Below are 20,624 nucleotides of genomic sequence, written 5' to 3'. Positions count from 1 at the left end.
AATTTTCCTGCTCTCTCCCCCTCTCTCTCTATCTGGTCTTTGAAGCGAGAAGGGGAGAGGCGTGGAGGAGGTCTGTCCCTTTTAAGACTTTCAACTCCAAAGGACTGTAGTAGACACTAATAGAGAGGAGGAAGAAAGAGGGAGCGAGAGAAGACAGTGAGGAGAGGAGAGGAGAGGAGAGGAGAGGAGAGGAGAGGAGAGGAGAGGAGAGGAGAGGAGAGGAGAGGAGAGGAGAGGAGAGGAGAGGAGAGGAGAGGAGAGGAGAGGAAGAGCGTGGTTTTGTTTTCTCCATACCATGGTGGGCCCAGGAGATGACAAGGGGTCTTTGATGTGCAATGTTTCAGCTGCTCTCTCTCTGTTTCCCTCCCTCCCTCCTTCTCTCCCTCTCTTCCTCCCTCTCTCTGTCTCTTTCTCTGTCACACTGTCCAATTGAGTAGGCCCACTGTTGTTGTTCTCTCTCTTCTCTCTCCCCCTCTCTATCTTTCTACCCCGCCCTTTTATTTCTATTTACTTGTTTCATTTCTTCTGTCTATCATTTTGCATGACGGGTAGAGACATGGCGGGATTTGGGAATTGCAAAGTTTGTTTTGAAGTTACACTTCTTGTTGATTGTGCCACTCGGCATAGAAGTCAGTTCAACGTCTAGGTATTGGTTGTCAACTAATGTGAATTCAATGTGAAATCAACAAATAATGTCACAATTTCATTGGATTTAGGTTTAAAAAAATGAAATTCCCTTACGTTGATGACTTTTTGCAAATCCAATCAGTTTTCCATGTTGATTCAACGTCATCACATTGAATTTTGTTGTTGAAATGACGTGGAAACAACGTTGATTCAACCAGTGGGTGTGCTGTTGCATCCAAATATCTGCTCCACTCCCTTGTCCCCACTCGCTCTCTCTCAACCACATACATATATGATTAAATAACACACACACAGACGCACACGCACACGCACACACACACACACACACACACACACAGACACAGACACACACACAGACACACACACAGACACAGACACACACGCATACACACACAATCACACACACACAATCACACAGACACACACCTTTTGCCCTGTGGCATAACTCCTGTATAGCCTGTAGCTGTGAACCAGTGGCTATGCTTGATAGCTGTTCCCTGAGCTAGAGTAGCTCCTCCTGTCCCTCTCTGGGTAGTGCTTTCCCTCACTCTGATTGTCTCTTCCTGCCATAGCAGCCAGTCTCTTGTCCCTCTCTGGGTAGTGCTTTCCCTCACTCTGATTGTCTCTTCCTGACATAGCAGCCAGTCTCTTGTCCCTCTCTGGGTAGTGCTTTCCCTCACTCTGATTGTCTGTTCCTGCCATAGCAGCCAGTCTCTTGTCCCTCTCTGGGTAGTGCTTTCCCTCACTCTGATTGTCTCTTCCTGCCATAGCAGCCAGTCTCCTGTCCCTCTCTGGGTAGTGCTTTCCCTCACTCTGATTGTCTCTTCCTGCCATAGCAGCCAGTCTCCTGTCCCTCTCTGGGTAGTGCTTTCCCTCACTCTGATTTGCTCTATCTCTCTCCAGCTGGCTGCTCACCAAACAAAGCACTGCACTCTCATGCATGCTTCAGTGTTGCTTGCCTCGAAGCGAGCATAGAAGTAATTTAGCTTGTCTGAGAGAGATGCCAACGCTGAGAAACATACCAACACTGAGAAACATGCCAATATTGAGAAACATACCAACACTGAGAAACATACCAACACTGAGCGAAATACCAACACTGAGAGAAAGACCAAGACTGCGAGAGATACCAACACTGAGAGAGATACCAACACTGTGAGAGATCCCAACACTGAGAGAGATACCAAAACTGAGAAACATACCAAGACTGAGAAACATACCAACTGAGAAACATACCAACACTGCGAGAGATACCAACACTGAGAGACATACCAACACTGAGAGACATACCAACACTGAGAGATATACCAACACTGAGAGCGATACCAACACTGAGAAACATACCAACACTGAGAGAGATACCAACACTGAGAGCGATACCAACACTGAGAAACATACCAACACTGAGAGAAATACCAACACTGCGAGAGATACCAACACTGAGAGACATACCAAGACTGAGAAACATACCAAGACTGAGAAACATACCAAGACTGAGAAACATTCCAACTGAGAAGCATACCAACACTGAGAAACATACCAACATTGAGAAACATACCAACGCTGAGAGACATACCAACACTGAGAGACATACCAACACTGAGAGAGATACCAACACTGAGAGCGATACCAACACTGAGAAACATACCAACACTGAGAAACATACCAACACTGAGAAACATACCAACACTGAGAGACATACCAACACTGAGAAACATACCAATACTGAGAGACATACCAACACTGAGAGAGATACCAACACTGAGAGCGATACCAACACTGAGAAACATACCAACACTGAGAAACATACCAAGACTGAGAAACATACCAAGACTGAGAAACATTCCAACTGAGAAGCATACCAACACTGCGAGACATACCAACACTGCGAGAGATACCAACACTGAGAAACATACCAGCACTGCGAGAGATACCAACACTGAGAAACATACCAACACTGAGAAACATACCAACACTGAGAGAGATACCAACACTGAGAGCGATACCAACACTGAGAAACATACCAACACTGAGAAACATACCAACATTGAGAAACATACCAACGCTGAGAGACATACCAACACTGAGAGACATACCAACACTGAGAGAGATACCAACACTGAGAGCGATACCAACACTGAGAAACATACCAACACTGAGAAACATACCAACACTGAGAAACATACCAACACTGAGAGACATACCAACACTGAGAAACATACCAATACTGAGAGACATACCAACACTGAGAGAGATACCAACACTGAGAGCGATACCAACACTGAGAAACATACCAACACTGAGAAACATACCAACACTGAGAAACATACCAGCACTGAGAGATATACCAACACTGAGAGACATACCAAGACACACTGAGAGACATACCAAGACTGAGAGCGATACCAACTGAGAAATATACCAACACTGAGAAGTATACCAACACTGACAGAGATAGTCTAGTCCTCCTTGTTGTACCGTTGCGTCAGCTAGCTGCTGTGTGATGGTGGTACTGTATGGAAAAACAGAGTGGCTCAAATCTTGTTTATTCCTCCTTCCCCTCTGGAGGTCTCTCCAGCAGCAGGCAGCTTCAGCGCCTGCCCACCCCCAGCAGAGTCAGGGTCTCCTGGGCACTGCCACATCCCCTTTGAAGTCTGGAGGAAGTCATCCACCAGTCACACCACTCTCCCGTGAGCCCCACGCTTTGAAATATTCAACAATAGGGGTGCTGCCAAGCTGTGTATATGTTCTTATGAAAGTTTCTAGTCTACATTCCAGACCCTGTCTTATCCTTTGCAGCATATTAACAGCACCAGTCCCAGCACCACTGAATATTTCACACAGACTTGTTCATCTAAGGCTTAAGTACCAATGCAGTATCTCTGAATACACTGGTAGGCTACAACATGGCCAGCAGCTGTGAAATCTTCCAATTAGTACAATTTGGGCCAAATCTTTACTTGCCTTATACAATAGCTATCTCATTAACAGTTGTGCTCTGGATAGCCACAATAAGGTGATGTTCATATCACAGAACCACAATGGAGCAAGACGTATTTCTCTCACCGTAGACACCAGTGGGACGTCATGTAGATTATTGAAATCATTATATGAGAGTAAAATTGGCAGAAACCCAGGATGTGGGCAGAAACCCATGACAGTTTACACTGGCTGCTGCATGTCCAGACAGAATGCAGTAGACAATAGGGCTATATCCTATGCTAACTCATCCAGGCTAATGCTACAAGTTATCACAGGATAAGCCTGACAGCAGATCAAAGAGCAGTAGAGCAGGGCAGTAGTGCAAGGCTGTGTCTGTCTGCCAGAGAGCAATTGTACTGAACTACAACTAGGGTAACGGGTGGCCCCAGGGAGAGTGAGAGGATGAGAGAGAGAAAGAGAGAGAGAGAGAGAGGGGCGCGGGGGGGGGGGGAGTCAAACGAAACATGCAGAATGAGAGAGGGAGGAGAAAGCAAGAGAGAGAGCAAGATGATGCAGGAATATGAAGAGAGAGAAAGGGTAGGGAAGAGAGATAGAGGGGGCAAGAGAGGACACATGAGAAGTGTGCATGGAGGGGCTGCTGGAGAAGGCTGGCTGTAGCCTGTAGGCCCGTAGGCCTGGGTCCTGTGGAGTGAAAGCGTGGCTTGTCAGTCAGTCCCATAGCGTACTGTATGGAGCTGCAGGGTACTAACCCTCCTTTACCCTCCCAGCCAGAGACAGACAGGTTCAAACGAGCAGGGCGTGGCGGAGAAGACCTTTGAAGTCTCCAACGCCTCCAGCAACTGTCGGGAGAGCAGTGATATCCCAAACAGAGTGGCAGGGTTACCCCCTAGAGAGTGACAGGGTTACCCCCTATAGAGTGGCAGGGTTACCCCCTAGAGAGTGGCAGGGTTACCCCCTAAAGAGTGGCAGGGTTACCCCCTAGAGAGTGGCAGGGTTACCCCCTAGAGATTGGCAGGGTTACCCCCTAAAGAGTGGCAGGGTTACCCCCTAGAGAGTGACAGGGTTACCCCCTAGAGAGTGACATGGCTACTCCCTAGAGAGTGGCAGGGTTACCCCCTCGAGGGTTCCCCAACTGGCGGCCCGCTGGCCAAATCTGGCCCGCCAGCAATATTGTTTGGCCTCCCAAAGGACCCCAAATTAATTATGAATATTTTTTCATTTAAATAAATTATAATAATAAAGAAATCTCGGACCCGAGATACAAAAACTCCCACATGCAATGTCCCAAGAAGGAAGTCCTGTGATGAGTACTGATATACGAAGCGGCAAGACGCAGACGCAGGAATTAACAAGGTCAAGGTTTACTTAATGAGAAAGAGAATAACAAAGAGAGAGTAAACGACACAACGCTAAACACTCACACACAACACAGTACTGAACAGTCCAGGGCTAAATAGGGGTGGTGATGAGATGATGAGCGGGCCAGTCAGGGCGGCGACAGTGGAAGTCCCGAATTAGGTTGGGGTCCAGAACGTCCTCAGCCGGAACCCAGCTCCTCTACTCAGGACCATACCCTTCCCACTCCACCAGGTAATGGAGCCGTCCCCCACGGAACCTGGAGTCCAGCAGGTCCCTCACCGCATATGCCGGACTCCCGTCAATGTCCAGGGGCGGAGGAGGCGTACCCCGGGGGACGGCATCTGCCAGAGGACCAGGAACCACCGTCCTGAGGAGAGACACATGAAAAGTGGATGAGACACGGTAGTGAGGGGGAAGGAGCAGCCGGGATGATACCTCATTTATCCACCGGAGGACCTTAAACGGCCCCACAAACCGGGGGCTCAGTTTCTTGCAGGGCAGGCGGAGAGGGAGTTTTTTGTGGACAGCCAGACACGATCACCAGGCTGGAATACAGGGGTCTCACTGTGGTGGCGGTTGGCTTGGTCTTTCTGCCGACGAATGGCCCTCTGGAGATGGACATGGGCGGCGTCCCAGACCTGTCCGGCCCTGTGGAACCACTCGTCGACAGCGGGCGCATCAGTCTAGCTGGGTGTCCATGGGGCCAGGGCCAGCTGGTACCCCAGGACGCACTGTAAGGAAGTGAGCCCCGTGGAGGAGTGAACGAGGGAGTTCTGGGCATATTCTGCCCAGGGAAGAAACCTCGCCCACTCACCCTGCCGGTCCTGACAGTGGCAACGAAGAAACCTCCCCAGCTCCTGGTTCATGCGCTCCACCTGCCCATTCGACTGAGGCCTATACCCGGAGGAGAGGCTGGCCGTGGCCCCGATCTTCTCCAGGAAAGCCTTCCACACTCGGGAGGTGAATTGGGGGCCACGGTCCGAGACGATGTCCTCCGGAAGTCCATAATGCCGGAAGACCTGTTGGAACAGGACCTCAGCGACCTGGAGAGCAGAAGGAAGACCAGTTAGTGGCAAAAAACGGCATGATTTAGAGAACCGATCCACGACCACCATGACTGTGGTGAAGCCATCAGAACGTGGAAGGTCAGTGACAAAGTCTATGGACATGTGTGACCAAGGTCGCTGAGGCACTGGGAGAGGTGTCTTCATTTGGGCACATACGGAATAGGAGTTGACATAGCGGGAGACATCAGAAGCCAAGGTAGAAGGCACCAGTATTTTGGGGCTAGAGAATGCAGGGTGCGCGTAATACCAGAGTGACCTGCCGTAAGGGTGGTGTGCGCCCAGATCAGCAGGCGGTCACGGACACTGGCGGGTACATACACGCGCCCCGGAGGGTCGTTGGCAGGCGCTGGGTCCTCCTGAGCTGCCAGGCGGATGTCTTCGTCCACATCCCAAACCACAGGTGCACCGATGAGAGATGAGGGCAGGATAGGACCCCCCCAGATCCTTCCTTTCTCCGGTATGGTGCATCCTGGAGAGTGCGTCGGCTTTCACATTCTGGGATCCTGGGCGGTAGGACAGAATGAATTGAAAGCGAGTAAGAAATTGGGCCCACCTGGCTTGACGAGAGTTCATCCGTTTCGCTGCCCGTATGTGCTCCAAATTCCGGTGGTCAGTAAGAACCCGGAATGGATGGACTGTGCCCTCCAGCCAGTGTCTCCATTCCTCCAGAGCGAGGACCACCGCCAACAGCTCCCTGTCTCCAACTCCATAGTTCCTCTCTGCTTTTTAGAGAAAAAGGCACAGGAATACATTTTCTCTGGCTTACCGTGCCGCTGGGAGAGGACCGCACCCACGCCCTCCTCCGATGCATCCACCTCCAGGATGAATGGACGTGATGGATCTGGGTGTTTTAGGATGGGCGCTGTGGTGAACCTCTCCTTCAGCCTCTTGAAGGCAGCGTCAGCCTCAGGGTTCCAGGTCAGCTTCTGAGGCCCACCCTTAAGGAGAGAGGTGAGCGGGGTGGCTATGGAGCTGAAGGACCTGATGAAACACCGGTAGAAATTGGCAAAGCCCAGGAAGCTCTGTAGGCCCTTGATGGTTGTGGGGACTGGCCATGACCTGACGGCGTCCGTCTTCACTCCTTCCATGAACACCCCCTGAGAACTGATCCTGTATCCCAGGAAGGACATGGTCTGTTGGTGGATTTTCACATTTCTCTCCCTTCACCAACAGGCTGTGTTCCCGGAGGTGGAGCAGGACAGCTCGGACGTCCCTGACGTGCTCCTCGAACGTAGCCGAATAGATCAGGATATTGTCGATGTACACCACCACCTGTCTACTCAGCATGTCCCGGAACACGTCATTGACGAAGGACTGGAACACAGAAGTTGCGTTGGCGAGTCCGTAGGGCATGACGCAGTATTCATAGTGGCCTGAGGTAGTGCTGAATGCCGTCTTCCACTCATCTCCTTCCCGGATTCGGATCAGGTTGTAGGCACTCCTCAGCTCCAACTTGGTAAAGTACCGGGTCCCTTGTAGCTGCTCGATGGCCGACCGAACCAGAGGGAGGGGGTGCCGGTACTTGGTGGTGACTGCGTTCAGCCCCCTGTAGTCAATGCATGGTCTCAGTCCTCCGTCTTTTTTGGCCACGAATAAGAAGCTGGCGGAGGCAGGAGAGGTAGAGCGTCTGATGAAACCCTGTTTCAGGGTCTCTCCGCCACATACTTCTCCATGGCCTCAGTCTCCGCCATGGAAAGGGGGTAAATGCGACTCTTCTGGGGGTGTTGTCCCTCCAGCAGGTCAATGGCGTAGTCCCAGGGCCTGTGAGGAGGGAGACACGTAGCCTTTGATGAAGAGAAGACATCGGAGAGATCTGCGCACTCACGTGGAATGTTGGGCTGGAGGGCGGACTCCGGACTCTCCACTGACGTGGAACAACAAATCACCGGCAGGCAGGTCTTCCGGCATGAGGTGGACCAGGCTGTGATCCTCTTGGTGATCCAATTGATGGTGGGGTTGTGTAGTCTGAGCCAGGGCAATCCCAAGATGATCCGGTGAAGGGGTGACGTGACAATGTGGAATGACAGCTCCTCGTGGTGCTCCGGTAGTGTGGGAATGGTGATGGTGATGGGGAGAGTGACGTGCGTAATGGTGCCTGTTCCAAGGGGTTTATTGTCCAGTGAGGTGACATGTAGCGGATATGGCAGTGGCACAGTGGGCAACCCCCATTCAGAGACCAGCTCCCTATCTGTAAGGTTCCCCGCTGATTTGGAATCTATTATTGCAGTAGAAATGGAAGAGAAGGAATAACCAGTCACCGTTATGGGAACAAAAAACAATGGTTTTGTGATAGGAGATGACGTCACACTCACGGAGCGGCGACGGGAGTCATACCACCTAGATAGGGAGCCGCCAGGAAATCTGTGGTCCATGGTGGTGTAGGGGGTGCTGCCCACCTCCATGGGTGAGAACTCGGAAGTAGGGCGGCTTCCATAGCTCAGATGGGGTGAGCGTCGAGGCTCCGGGAGGTGTTGGGAACGCCGTCTCTCTCTCAACATGTCGTCAAGTTGGATGGATGTGGTGATGAGGGTATCAAGGTCCAGCTCGTCATCCCGACATGCGAGTTCCGTCTTAATGTCCTCCCGTAAGCCTCTCCTGAAGGCTGTGCGTAGAGCACGCTCTTTCCAGCCGGAAGACGCCATCACCGTGGCTGCCGTGGCCCAATCCAGCGCCTTTCCTTTAAGTAGCGAAATCACCAGCGCTATCCTGGCTTGGTCAGATGGATATGCCCCAGGCTGACGTGCCAGGTAAAGTGAAACCTGTAGCAGGAAGCTGCTACATTTAGTAGTTTTTCCGTCATAGCGCTCTGGTAGGGCGAGGGTTCCCGCAGAAGTGGGTGATAGCACGGAAACAGGTGGATTGGGGGCAATCGCCGCTCCCTGAGGTGGAACCGGAGCGCTGGGCAGATTATGCAGAGTTTGGAGCACTTCCTGCATGGTGGCGTTCAACTGGGCAAGCTGCTGCTGGTGCTGGTCGAGGCACTGAGAAACTCCTGCTGCATCCATTTTCGTGGTGTGGGATTCTGTGACGAGTACTGATATACGAAGAGGCAGGACGCAGACGCAGGAATTAACAAGGTCAAGGTTTACTCAATGAGAAAGAGAATAACAAAGAGAGAGTAAACGACACGACGCTAAACAATCACACACAACACAGTACTGAACAGTTCAGGGCTAAATAGTGGTGGTGATGAGATGATGAGGTGCAGGTGCGCTGGAGGTGATTAGGGTGCGTTGGGTTTCCATTCCGGTGTTGCCGAGGTGGTGCGCTCAGACCGGTGGCTTAGAAGACCGGCGAATCAGAGTTTCGGAGGGGAACAACGGGAGGAGACGTGACAATACCTAAATAATGCAAAAGTTACATTTTAACTTAATCATGAGGAGAGAGAATGCAGGAGACAGTCAACTAATAAAGCAGGCAGCGGACCATTCTGTGGTACTGAAACGTAAAGCTGCAACCGCAGCTCATTCAATAGGAGGTGAACAGCGCCTGGTACTGAAAATATAGCTAACTTGATTTGCAAGTGTTGCACAGCAACAGATGGAGGAAACCTACACCAGTCATTTCAACAATAAACTTCATTTTAATTTGACTTTACAAACAACACGAGGGCTTAATTGGAGTCTATTTCTTCAGAGCCTAGTCTTGTATAAAATAACTTAACTGGCTGAGGTAGACTATGAGGCTTAACAGCATCTTTCACAAGAAAAAACGATATGGCCTAATAGAAGTGGGATAAAAACATATATAGTCCTACTTACAATTGCAACTGGCCAAAAATGTAGCATCCTACATAAAACAATCATTTAAAGAACAAATGCGATGTCTGTGTCTGAATGTCTGTATCGGATAGCCTGCTCCTTTAACGACAGTAACAAACGGAAAATACTGTCAGCTTGAGACTAAATATCCCTGGATAAGCATTCACAATAATGTTAGTATGTAAGTGTCTTACTCAATGGGAAAAGTTGCATTTCCCCTCGGACACGATCTTGTGGATGTTGCGTAATATGGGTGTGATTTTGATGCGCAGGCAGTCTTCGATTGACTTATGTGTAAGCCAGTTTTGTCGTGAGTCTATATTGAGTTCATAGAGGAAAATGAGGACTTGCAGGTGTATATCGATCCAAACATTGTTAGCAATAAAATGCAAGTTTCTTTATTGTGCTGTATTCTCTGAGCATGCCAACCCAAAACGCACATTTGGATTTGGCTCCATGTCTGGAATTCTATCAACTCAGTTTGATTGCGGCCCAATCCAGCGAGGGTATCGTTTTCTTAGCAAGGAGGAGAATTCTTCACCTGGGCTGACTGTGAGAGGATCACGTACAAAAGCAATGATATCCTTGGGCATGCTGTAGTCTTCAAATCTGGTGGAGAAGTTGTCCCTCAGCTGCTTGATGAAATCTTCCATCACCTCTGTGATAATGCTGAGGCCTGGTCCCTCTGCCTGTCGTTTCTTCAGTGTGCTGAAGTGCAGTAGCCTTCCAGATGACAAGTCCAAATCGAACAACTCAAGCTTCTAGTAAAGGCCTCAAGTTTTTCCACCATGTCCACGACTGTTTTCCCTCTTCCTTGTAACTAGAGGTTTAACCCGTTTAAGTGACAGAATATGTCAGCCAAAAAAGCTGTGTGTGTAGCTTGCAGTTAACGCTTCAATGTTTCTGCGTCGGGCCTCTGTCTGGGGCAGGAAGGCCACTTTGAAAGTTCCATGCTTAGAATCATAATGACCTCTGAGAATTGAATTATTTGCAAACAGCAACATTCTCATTGCAAAATAAGCTTGGCATTGGGAAAAGATGGTAAAATGAAGCATAGCTCTCTGTCCATTATTACCTAAAAACTTTGATTTTCATTATCCACCTTTCTTTTGATACTTTTTGAGAGCAACATTTTATCTTGCTATCAAGCTAATTGTTCTGAACGAATGTTGACGTAAAAAAAAGTAGTGTAGCCTAGAGTAGGCTATGTAGACTGTTTTCCCCACCAATCAACGCACAGAGAAATAGACAAAATAATACTTGAATAGAGACATGGTGATTTTATGAGCGTAATCAGATCGAAATGATTGTGTTATTGTCACTGAATTCATTATGTACTAGTCGGATGTGTTAAAAATGTTGTTCAATTTGTAGTGTAGTCTAATTAATTGTGTATATTATTATCTAATTATGTTCTGGCCCGCCGACTATTAGCTCAGAAAGAATTTGGCCCGAGGACAAACTAGTTGACGAACCCTGCCCCCTAAGAGAGTGACCCCCTAGAGAGTGACAGGGTTACCCCCTAGAGAATGACAGGGTTACCCCCTAGAGAGTGACAGGGTTACCCCCTGGAGAGTGACAGGGCTACCCCCTATAGAGTGGCAGGGTTACCCCCTAGAGAGTGACAGGGTTACCCCTAGAGAGTGACAGGGTTACCCCCTGGAGAGTGACAGGGTTACCCCCTGGAGAGTGACAGGGTTACCCCCTGGAGAGTGACAGGGTTACCCCTGGAGAGTGACAGGGTTACCCCCTGGAGAGTGACAGGGTTACCCCCTGGAGAGTGACAGGGTTACCCCCTGGAGAGTGACAGGGTTACCCCCTGGAGAGTGACAGGGCTACCCCCTAGAGTGTGACAGGGTTACCCCCTGGAGAGTGACAGGGTTACCCCTGGAGAGTGACAGGGTTACCCCTGGAGAGTGACAGGGTACCCCCTGGAGAGTGGGCTAAAGTCTATTTTCTACTATTTATCTCTACTATGTGACTGATGCATGTTGGCGCTAAATGTGTGTGTTCCACTCTGTGAATGAGTGTGCGCTTGCCAGCCTCTGTATGTGTGAGATTTGGTGCAGTGCTCGTCATGTCCTAACTGAGGTGACGACTCACCATCTGCTGTCCTAGCAGGGGCACCATTAGAGGGTGCGTTAGCCCCACTCAGAGCTCTCAGCCTCCCTCAGACAGACACTCTGCAGCACAGCTATTAAACCTCCATCAGCTCTCCTAAACCACAACCACTGGCATGGACAGATAGACTGTATCTGCCTCACAACACTAACTATACTCTCCTTATAAAGGAAGAGCTGATGGAGCCTCTTGTGCTTATGTTTATCTAACATCCCCTTCTCATCTCTCCCCTTCTCTCTCTCCCTCTCTCTCTCTCTCCCTCTCTCTCCCTCTCTCTCTCTCTCCCCTTCTCTCTCCTCTCTCTCTCTCTCTCTCTCTCTCTCTCTCTCTCTCTCTCTCTCTCTCTCTCTCTCTCTCTCTCTCTCTCTCTCTCTCTCTCTCTCTCTCTCTCTCTCTCTCTCTCTCTCTCTCTCTCTCTCTCTCTCTCTCTCTCTCTCTCTCTCTCTCTCTCTCTCTCTCTCTCTCTCTCTCTCTCTCTCTCTTCTCTCTCTCTCTCTCTCAGTTCAATTCAAAGTGCTTTATTGGCATGGGAAACATGTTTACATTGCCAAAGCAAGTGAAACAGATCATAACAAAAGTGAAATAAACAATAAAAAATGAACAGTAAACATTACACTCACAAAAGTTGCAAAGAATAAAGACATTTGAATGTCATATTATGTCTATATATAGTGTTGTAACGATGTACAAATAGTTGAAGTACAAAAGGAAAAAATAAATATGGGTTGTATTTACAATGGTGTTTGTTCTTCACTGGTTGCCCTTTTCTTGTGGCAACAGGTCACAAATCTTGCTGCTGTGATGGCACACTGTGGTTTTTCATTCTTTGTGGGTCTGTGTAATCTGAGGGAAAATGTGTCTCTAATATGGTCATGCATTTGGCAGGAGGTTAGGAAGTGCAGCTTAGTTTCTCCCTCTCTCTCTCTTTCTCTCCCTTCCGTTCTCTCCTTCACTATTTCTCTTTTTCACTCTCCCTCTTTCACTCTCTCTCTCTCTCTCTCTCTCTCTCTCTCTCTCTCTCTCTCTCTCTCTCTCTATCTCTCTCTCTCTCTCTCTCTCTCTCTCTCTCTCTCTCTCTCTCTTGCTCTCTCTCTTCTCTCTCTCTCTCTGCTCTCTCTCTCTCTGTCTCTCTCACTCTCTCTCTCTGTCTTTTTCCGGTGCAGATCTGTGACAAGGAGTGGCACTATTACGTAATTAACGTGGAGTTTCCTGTGGTGACACTCTACGTGGACGGAGTGACCTACGACCCTTACCTGGTGACAGACGATTGGCCGATCCACCCCTCTCAGATTGACGTACAGCTCACTGTGGGCGCCTGCTGTGCAAGGTGATGATGATGGTGATGATGACAATTACAATGATGATGATGGTGATGATGATGATGATGATGATGATGACGATGATGATGATGATGATGATGATGATGGTGATGATGATGATGGTGATGATGATGATGGTGATGATGAAAATGATAATGATGAAAATGCCCCTGTTATGTCCCCCTATTGACTGGTTCGATGTGAGAACTTTTTTTGGGGATCTGGCCTGACAGTTGATCAATTAAGCCGACTGGACAAGTAGTGTCAGCTCTGCTCTCTCCAGACCAAAGATAACAATGTCTGTCTTTGAAGTGCTGCGTGCATAATGTGTATTTTTGAACGTGAATGAACCTAATTGCCGGAAGCTTTTTGAACGTGAATGAACCTAACTGCCGGAAGCTTTTAATCCATCGTCGATGCACAAAGAAGTTGAATAGTGGAGATACAATCAAGCTGTCTCCAGCAACGCCTGAAGCCCAGTTAAAAATTGATAAAAGGTCACCTCTCCCACAGTAGAGCCTACTGTTAGCGAAATGACTGTAGGAATGTGTCTAATGATGCACAGCCCTAAATGATGTGTAGAGATAGATCAGGCCATTTTCAACAGGGTGGAAGGACCGGAGGAGACGAGAGGAGAAAAGGTGTGGTGAGGTGAGGAGAGGAGAGAGGAGGTGAGGAGGAAGAGAGGAGGAGAGGAGAGGAGAGGAGGTGAGGAGAAGAGAGGAGGAGAGGAGGTGAGGAGAAGAGAGGAGGAGAGGAGTTGAGGTGAGGAGAAGACGGGTAGGTCATTTAGTCTCCTTTCAGCTGCCATTACTGCAGTTTTTTTCTTCTCTTTCGTTGAATGGCAGATGGAGTTGTGTGGCCCTGAAGAAGGGATTAGAAGACCTTGAATAGAGAAGGTAGTCAGCGACCATTAGACCTCTCTGAAGGGAACTAAGCCCTCAGTAACGACCCTGTTATCTTTACACAGAGCTATTAGCTCTGACGATTACCTTTTCAAAGGCTTTAGCTTCGAGCGACCGCCTTTTGACGAGCTCAATGTTCCACTGACAAGCTCTAGTGAAAGTTGCTTCAAACTTCTAGAGAGTCTGTCTCAGGCTGTCTGGGGTAATCACAGCTCAATAATGATTATTCTCCCTGGCTGTGAAGGAATTTGCGACGTGATTTGTTCATTTTACATGATCGTTTTATAAGTGCTCAATAGCTTCTCTGAGCTAGCGGTGACAGGATTGAAAGAACGGGGATGTGAAACTGTGTGAAGAATTGGCATTTTAGGGAAGGAAAGTAGAAAGAAGTTTCATGGAAAAAGTTCAGAGTGTGTCAATAGAGTCAGTGGATTATTGTTCAGGCCAGCGGATTGAGAGCATGCACTAAGGCAGAGTTCACACGGTCTTGTAGGGAAACAGCGTTTGTTGTTCTCTCTACCCTCTCTCTAATGGTGATGTTGTTCTTTCTAGCCTTCATTATCTTAGAGAAAGTGTGAATGTGCGTGCCTGTGTTTCTCTGTGTGTGTTTATCATGCAGACCGTGCACTGCATGCTGAAGGGAAGTACCTGCCTACCCAGAGCATGTGAGGCATGTGAGGCCCTGAGAAATGAGCTGGCATCAGTGGCATGTCACCAGCCCATCTGCCTAGTAATGTCGCAGACAGTACAGTAACAGTACATTAGTAGTGGCAGAGAGAGAGACAGGGGGGCTGGACTCAGGACCTGTCTGGTTATAGTGCATGCTGGGAGACCTGAAGCTTCCGAAGGCCGTTAACAGTGGTATTACTGTGTGCTATTGTCACTCATTAGCGACTTTTAGTCATTGGCTATTGAGGGTTCTGAACGGATTTCCTTTCGTTCTACATAATAATAGTGGAACTGTATGTAGTTATTATTCTTGAACTGTCCCTCTGTGTGTAGGTGGTGAGGTGACTAAGCCGCGGTTCACACAGTACTTCCGGGGAAGTCTGTCAGGGCTGACCATCAGGCCAGGGAAGATAGAGAGCCAGAAAGTCATCTCCTGTCTACAGCCTGCAAGGAAGGACTGGACATCAACTCACTGGAGAGCCTGGGCAAGGGCATCAAGGTAAGGCAACAGACACACACACACACACACACACACACACACACACATACACATCCACACACAGATGCACAGACACATGAACACATTCAAATGCTGATATATAAACTGAACAAAAATATAAACGCAACATGCAACAATTCAAAGATTTTACTGAGTTACAGTTCATAGAAGGAAATCAGTCAATTGAAATTGATTCATTAGGCCCTAATCTATGGATTTCACATGACTAGGCAGGGCCAGCCAATCAGAATTAGTTTTTCCCCACAAAAAGGCTTTATTACAGACAGAAATACTCCTCAGCAGCACCGCCCCCCTCCTCAGACGATCCCGCAGGTAAAGAAGTTGGATGTGGAGGTCCTGGGCTGTCGTGGTTACACGTGGTCTGTGGTTGTGAAGCCAGTTGGACGTACTGCCAAATTCCCTAAAACGACGTTGTAGAGAAATTAACATTATATTCTCTGTCAACAGCTCTGTTGGACATTCCTGCAGTCAGCATGCCAATTGTACGCGCCCTCAAAACTTGAGACATCTGTGGCATTGCGTTGTGTGACAAAACTGCACATTTGGATGGATTATTTTGGCAAAGGGATGTAAACAAATATGTGCACAACATTTGAGAGAAATAAGCTTTTTGTGCGTATGGAACATTTCTGGGATCTTTTATTTCAGCTCATTAAACATGGGACTAACACTTTACATGTTGCGTTTATATTTTTGTTCAGTATAGATTCAAACATATGTTAAAACACTTAGTCTCCCCTGCCTTTCTCACCTACCCTTTATATCCCACCTCAATCTTTCTTCCTCCCCACTTCAAGCCTGAAGCTGATCATCTCCAAGTACAGAGAGAGAGAGAGAGAGAGAGAGAGAGAGAGAGAGAGAGAGAGAGATGAGATAAATAGAAGAGAGGGAAGAGAGAGAGGCCTTATGATAGAGAGAGACAGACAGACAGACAGACAGACAGACAGACAGATAGACAGACAGACAGACAGACAGACAGACAGACAGACAGACAGACAGACAGACAGACAGACAGACAGACAGACAGACAGACAGACATGGGAGAGAGAGAGAGAGACATGGAGAGAGAGAGAGAGAGAGAGGAGAGACAGGGCGAGAGAGAGAGAGAAAGAAAGAGGAGGGTGAGAGAGAGAGTCAGGGAGAGAGAGGGAGACAGGGAGCGGGAGAGAGAGAGAGAGAGAGAGAGAGAGAGGGAGAGAGAGAGAGAGAGAGAGAGAGAGAGAGAGAGAGAGAGAGAGAGAGAGACATTTATGGAACACAAAGCCTTCACTATTTCATCCTGGAATATCCAAGGCCTGAGGTCATCTGGCTTTGGCCTAAAGAGCAGGAATCTGTAAATAAAAATCAGAATACAGATATTGCATATATATTGTCATCCTACAAGAAACATGGTATAGAGGAGACGGACCCACTGGTTGCCCTCTAGGTTACAGAGAGCTGGTAGTCCCATCCACCAAACTACCAGGTGTGAAACAGGGAAGGGACTCAGGGGGTATGCTAATTTGGTATAGAGCAGACCTAACTCACTCTATTAAATTAATCAAAACAGGAACATTTTACATTTGGTTAGAAATTCAAAAGGAAATTATCTCAACAGAGAAAATGTCCTCCTGTGTGCTACCTATATCCCCCCACTAGAATCCCCATACTTTAATGAAGACAGCTTCTCCATCCTGGAGGGGGAAATCAATCATTCCAGACCCAGGGACATGTACTAGTCTGTGGCGACCTAAATGCCAGAACTGGACAAGAACCTGACACCCTCAGCACACAGGGGGACAAACACCTACCTGGAGGTGACAGCATTCCCTCCCCCATATGCCCCCCTAGGCACAACTACGACAACATAACCACAAAACGGGTCACGACTCCTGCAGCTCTGTCGCACACTGGGTATGTACATAGTCAATGGTAGGCTTCGAGGGACTCCTATGGTAGGTACACCTATAGCGCATCTCTTGGCAGTAGTACTGTAGACTACTTTTTCACTGACCTCAACCAATAGTCTCTCAGAGAGTTCACAGTCAGCCCACTGACACCCCTATCAGACCACAGCAAAATCACAGTCTACTTGAAAAGAGCAATACTCAATCATGAGGCATCAAAGCCAAAGGAACTGAATAATATTAAGACATGCTATAGATGGAAGAAAGTAGTGTTGAAACCTACCAAAAAACTATTAGGCAACAGCAATTCAATCCATTCTAGACAACTTCCTGGACAAAACGTTCCACTGTAATAGAGAAGTTGTAAACTTGGCAGTAGAAAACCTAAACAGTATATTTGACCTCTCAGCTTCCCTATCAAATCTAAAAAGCTCTAACAGAAAACCAAAGAAAAGTAACAACAGTGATAAATGGTTTGATGAAGAATGCAAAAACCTAAAAAAGAAATTGAGAAACCTATCCAACCAAAAACATAGAGACCCAGAAAACCTGAGCCTACGCCTTCACTATGGTGAATCACTAAAACAATACAGAAATACACTACGGAAAAAGAAGGAACAGCATGTCAGAAATCAGCTCAGTATAATTGAAGAATCCATAGACTCTAACCACTTCTGGGAAAATTGGAAAACACTAAACAAACAACAACACGAAGAGCTATCTATCCAAAACAGAGATGTATGGGTAAACCACTTCTCCAATCGTTTTGGCCCTATAACAAAGAACAAACAGCAAAAATATATACATGATCAAATGCAATCTTAGAATCAACTATTAAAGACTACCAGAACCCACTGGATTCTCCAATTACATTGAATGAACTACAGGACAAAATACAAACCCTCCAACACAAAAGGCCTGTGGTGTTGATGGTATCCTCAATGAAATGATAAAATATTAATGATAATAAATACAAATTCCAATTGGCTATACTTAAACTCTTTAACATTATCCTTAGCTCTGGCATCTTCCCAATATTTGGAACCAAGGACTGATCACCCCAATCCACAAAGTGGAGACAGATTTGACCCCAATAACTACCGTGGGATATGAGTCAACAGCAACCTTGGAAAATCCTCTGCATTATCATTAACAGCAGACTAGTTCATGTCCTTAGTGAAAACAACGTACTGAGCAAATGTCAAATTGGCTTTTTACCAAATTACCGTACGACAGACCACGTATTCACCCTGCACACCCTAATTGACAAACAAACAAACCAAAACAAAGGCAAAGTCTTCTCATGCTTTGTTGATTTCAAAAAAGCTTTTGACTCAATTTGGCATGAGGGTCTGCTATACAAATTGATGGAAAGTGATGTTGGGGGAAAAACAAACGACATTATAAAATCCATGTACACAAACAACAAGTGTGCTGTTAAAATTGGCAAAAAACACACAGATTTCTCTCCACAGGCCATGGGGTGAGACAGGAATGCAGTTTAAGCCCACCTCTTCAACATATATATCAACGAATTGGCGAGGGCACTAGAGCAGTCTGCAGCACCCGGCCTCACCCTACTAGAATCTGAAGTCAAATGTCTACTGTTTGCTGATGATCTGGTGCTTCTGTCACCAACCAAGGAGGGCCTACAGCAGCACCTAGATCTTCTGCACAGATTCTGTCAGACCTGGGCCCTGACAGTAAATCTCAGTAAGACAAAAATAATGGTGTTCCAAAAAAGGTCCAGTTGCCAGGACCACAAATACAAATTCCATCTAGACACCGTTGCCCTAGAGCACACAAAAAAACTATACATACCTCGGCCTAAACATCAGCGCCACAGGTAACTTCCACAAAGCTGTGAACGATCTGAGAGACAAGGCAAGAAGGGCCTTCTATGCCATCAAAAGGAACATAAAATTTGACATACCAATTAGGATCTGGCTAAAAATACTTGAATCAGTTATAGAACCCATTGCCCTTTATGGTTGTGAGGTCTGGGGTCCGCTCACCAACCAAGAATTCACAAAATGGGACAAACACCAAATTGAGACTCTGCATGCAGAATTCTGCAAAAACATCCTCCGTGTACAACGTAAAACACCAAATAATGCATGCAGAGCAGAATTAGGCCAATACCCGCTAATTATCAAAATCCAGAAAGAGCTGTTCAATTCCATAACCACTTAAAAGGAAGCGATTCCCAAACCTTCCATAACAAAGCCATCACCTACAGAGAGATGAACTTGGAGAAGAGTCCCCTAAGTAAGATGGTCCTGGGCTCTGTTCACAAACACAAACAGACCCCACAGAGCCCCAGGACAACAACAACAACAACACAATTAGACCCAACCAAATCATGAGAAAACAAAAAGAGAATTACTTGACACATTGGAAAGAACAAACAAAAAAAAACAGAGCAAACTAGAATGCTATTTGGCCCTAAACAGAGAGTACACAGTGGCAGAATACCTGACCACTGTGACTGACCCAAACTTAAGGAAAGCTTTGACTATGTACAGACTCAGTGAGCATAGCCTTGCTATTGAGAAAGGCCACCGTAGGCAGACCTGGCTCTCAAGAGAAGACAGGCTATGTGCACACTGCCCACAAAATGAGGTGGAAAATGAGCTGCACTTCCTAACCTCCTGCCAAATGTATGACCATATTAGAGACACATATTTCCCTCAGATTACAGCGATCCACAAAGAATTCGGAAACAAACCTAATTTTGATAAACTCCCTTATCTACTGGGTGAAAAACCACAGTGTGCCATCACAGCTGCAAGATTTGTGACCTGTTGCCACAAGAAAAGGGCAACCAGTGAAGAACAAACACCATTGTAAATACAACCCATATTTATGTTTATTTATTTTCCCATTCGTACTTAACTATTTGCACATTGTTATAACACGGTATATATACATAATATGACATTTGAAATGTCTTTATTCTTTTGAAACTCTGAGTGTAATGTTTACTGTTAATATTTATTTTTTATTTCACTTTAGTTACTATCTACTTCACTTGCTTTGGCAATGTTAACATACGTTTCCCATGCCAATAAAGCCCTGAAATTTAATTTAATTTAATTTAATTTAATTGAGAGAGAGAGAGAGAGAGGGAGAGAGAGAGAGAGGAGAGAGAGAGAGAGAGAGAGAGAGAGAGAGAGAGAGAGAGAGAGAGAGAGAGAGAGATGGAGAGAGAGAGAGAGAGAGAGAGAGAGAGAGAGAGAGAGAGAGAGAGAGAGAGAGAGAGAGAGAGAGAGAGAGAGAGAGAGATGGAGAGAGAGAGAGAGAGAGAGAGAGAGAGAGAGAGGAGAGAGAGAGAGAGACATGGAAAGAGAAAGAGAGAGGGTGAGAGAAAGAGTCAGAGACAGGGAGAGTGTGAGGGAGAGGGGGGAGGGACAGGGAGAGAGAGAA

At 47.1% G+C, this 20,624-nt stretch overlaps 1 pseudogene across 1 annotated transcript in view; it reads left to right on the top strand.

The window, feature by feature from the left end:
* The window catches only part of LOC311106211 (calsyntenin-2-like), a 141,542-nt pseudogene that overhangs the window by 105,724 nt on the left and 15,194 nt on the right, over nt 1–20,624 (top strand). The window contains exons 8-9 of the transcript in view: nt 13,063–13,219; nt 15,126–15,296. The product of the transcript in view is annotated as a calsyntenin-2-like (transcript). The remainder of the gene's footprint in view (nt 1–13,062; nt 13,220–15,125; nt 15,297–20,624) is intronic.

This window comes from Coregonus lavaretus (assembly GCF_964263955.1).
Source record: "Coregonus lavaretus genome assembly, chromosome: 30".
In the NCBI taxonomy this organism is placed as follows: Eukaryota; Metazoa; Chordata; class Actinopteri; order Salmoniformes; family Salmonidae; genus Coregonus; species Coregonus lavaretus.
Note: the sequence above shows the minus strand (reverse complement) of the source record. Positions and strands in the feature narration are given on the sequence as shown.